Here is a 3,598-nt window from a genome sequence, read left to right on the forward strand (position 1 = left end):
AGTAGCTTAACAAGTCTTTTAGTTTTAATGTCTCTCATCATGGAGAAAGACTGTTCGTTTCCTGCATTCCCGTGCATATGTTACACTTTTTTTACTTGGGAGTGAAAATCTACGAGGGTTTTACATTTCGCCAAAGAAAGTTGAATTCAGTTTCATTATGAACAATTTCAGAATTTCGCCGCTACGCCACGAAGGCCAAAAAACTCCAATACGCGTAGCGGAATTCCGCTACGGTTGGCAAGACTGCACACACTTCCGTAGCACACACAGTGAGGGTGGGGGTAGACACCCCGCCGCAGGGCATTTTGGAACCAAAGGCTCACACGTCTGGAAGGCATAAGTTAAGCAGTTAGCATTGCCTCAATGTTATCTTATAACGTAGTGGAAGCCCAAAAGTAGAACACAGCACGCAGTCGTACCGTGTTCTGCAAGTGAAATTTCACAAAGATTTTTCACTCATATCTGGGCCTAAAGCAAGGCACATCTGCAAGGATGACGTGGTTTCAGCTGCCTGTTTGCACATCAAATCTCTAGAGGGCGTAAGTGTAGCGTACGTAAAGAGAAGCCGAAAAGAGATCTACATAGAATTTACGATTCCAAGCGCTACAAGCCGCCGCTATCAAATTTCTACGAACATGTCTCTTTCTTCAGAGTAAATACTAAGCCAAAGATACTCGTCATCATTTACAACCTTTAAGGTCGGTTGACAGAGTGCATGTCGTAATATACGAATTGTACCAGCTTACAGCAAGAAGTTTCCGTACAGTGCAGCATTAAGGCTACCTAAATATTGTTATAAGTATAGTTACAAAGAGGTAATCCTATGTTGGATATTACGATGCCATCTGTTAAACTTTATTGTATAGATACATACAGAAGATGCAATTAATGTGATTTAATTACATTTGTAATGCACTGTATTAATACAAAAGCAAGAACCTCCAGTGTACTAGGACGGTAAGAGTTGGAAAGAGGGGAGGGGGAGAAAACAGTTGATTCATACGCGATTTTTTTCTCTTTCACTAAATTCCGAAAAATGTGTGGCAAGCACATGACAATGCCACAGCGACACTTCCTCAAGTTGCAGCATTACGACAACCTAAATATTGATGTAAATACTGTATAAAGCGATATCCCTAAGCTAACCATTACAGTGCTGTCTATTACTCAGTATGACATAGTTATACGCAGAATAAGAAATCAGTACAAAGTTAAAAAGTGATTCACACGTGTGAGGCGTGGCGCCTTAGATCGTTCTTGTCTAGAGGCTGTGTATCGGGAGAATGACTCATGCGTGCACTGTGATAGATGGTCTGAAGCGAATTCGGCAGAGAACAAGTTTTGATTTTCATCTGCTGGAGGTCAGTAGCGGACAGAATTAAACAGACAGAACTATAATGTAGTCAAGAATTTTGAACCCAGAGTCCACTAGTGCACAGACGCATTTAAGAAATAGGTCAAGAGAATGTTCTGTGAATTGTTCTGTTTATTTCTTCAGGGGTCTTTCATTTATTTATATTTGTACAGTTTTGTATATGCTTTTAGTAGTGTGAATGGTGCGTGAATGTGGTCTAAAGTAAATATGTAGATCATTTTTCTACTAATGAACGCTGTACGAACTAATGTGAGAAAGTTTTAAGACACTGTAAATGCAGACGACGTGGAATTTTGTTTCTTAATATGTTAAGTAAGTGTATGGTAAAAGGAAAGCTAATTCGAGTGCAAATGAAAATAGGTAATAACGTAAAGTATAAAGAAAATATCAGAATGTTAAATATTTATTTCGGGAAAAAGTAGAGTTCGGAACTGTGTTACGTGTTGATTGGTTAGTCATGAAAAGCGCAGACTAACGCGGGAGAATAATGTTTTTTTTCCATTGGCCTTAAAGAAATCTGATCAATCAGAATGGAGTAGTATTCTTCTCGCGTCTTTTCTCTTGGAGGTATAGAATGCTTTCAGCATTCTTAGGGAGTCGGAGCCCAGTGTTTCAATGGTATGGTCGTGTGTAACATGAGCTACGAAGGAAATTATAATTTGCTGGTTTTAGTTGTTCTACATGTTTCAGAGGTGTTTTAAAGTGAAGGCATATGTATCATGGTGTATGTTTTAGAAAATACGGATTTTAAGTAATTTTGTCTATGAGAAAAGATAGTAATTCCGCGTGGCATATTGATCAGATCGGTGATTAAAAACTTGAGTGCATTTGACACCGATAAACGTAATAATATGGCGAGCATTTTCATTGTGAATAATCCGTGCTTAGTAGCTGTTCAGATTTCGGGAAATACGTTACCATAAATTTGCTAACGTGAATGAAAGGTTTTGCGCATGATTCTATTAAGATTAGCACAGGCTTGACAGTGAATGTGTACATCTCAATGTTCATAATATACCGACGTTTTGCCAGTCTTTCCACCTTTCATTCAAAAATAAGACATTTTCCCAATTCTTAGAGAAGGTACGTTGTATACAGCCTGGTGCGAGTTACAATACGGTAGGTTTCTGCTCGGCTTACCTACTGGCGGCCTGATGCAATGAGTTCACAGTTATGTGCCGGTAATGGACTTCTGTTTGACCTAAGCTGCAACACATGTGCGCCCACTACAGAATAGTGTCACTGTGATACGATATTAAACAGCATTTAAAACATTTTATAAAAATAAGAAGTATATAAGGACAAATATTAATATCGTAATACGTTCATGGTCTACAGCATTCACAAATGAGGTAGGAAAAGTATATTCAATGAATAATAACAAGTGCCCCCCATGAACCATGGACCTTGCCGTTGGTGGGGTGGCTTGTGTACTTCAGCGATACAGATGGCCGTACCGTAAGTGCAACCACAACGGAGGGGTATCTTTTGAGAGGCCAGACAAACATGTGGTTCCTGAAGAGGGGCAGCAGCCTTTTCAGTAGTTGCAGGGGCAACAGTCTGGATGATTGACTGATTTGGCCTTGCAACATTAACCAAAACGGCCTTGCTGTGCTGGTACTGCGAACGGCTGAAAGCAAGGGGAAACTACAGCCGTAATTTTTCCCGATGGCATGCAGTGTTACTGTATGGTTAAATGATGATGGCGTCCTCTTGGGTAAAGTATTCCGGAGGTAAAATAGGCACCCATTCGGATCTCCGGGCAGGTACTACTCGTTATCAGGAGAAATAAAACTGGCGTTCTACGGATCGGAGCTTGGAATGTCAGATCCCTTAATCGGGCAGGTAGGTTAGAAAATTTAAAATGGGAAATGGATAGGTTAAAAGTAGATATAGTGGGAATTAGTGAAGTTCGGTGGCAGGAGGAACAAGACTTTTGGTCAGGTGAATACAGGGTTATAAGTACAAAATCAAATAGGGGTAATGCAGGAGTAGGTTTAATAATGAATAAAAAAAATAGGAGTCCGGGTAAGCTACTACAAACAGCATAGTGAAAGTATTATTGTGGCCAAGATAGACACAAAGCCCATGCCTACTACAGTAGTACAAGTTTATATGCCAACTAGCTCTGCAGATGATGAGGAAATTGATGAAATGTATGATGAGATAAAAGAAATTATTCAGGTAGTGAAGGGAGACGAAAATTTAATAGTCATGGGTGAT

This window comes from Schistocerca gregaria, chromosome 3 (assembly GCF_023897955.1).
Source record: "Schistocerca gregaria isolate iqSchGreg1 chromosome 3, iqSchGreg1.2, whole genome shotgun sequence".
NCBI classification, from domain to species: Eukaryota; Metazoa; Arthropoda; class Insecta; order Orthoptera; family Acrididae; genus Schistocerca; species Schistocerca gregaria.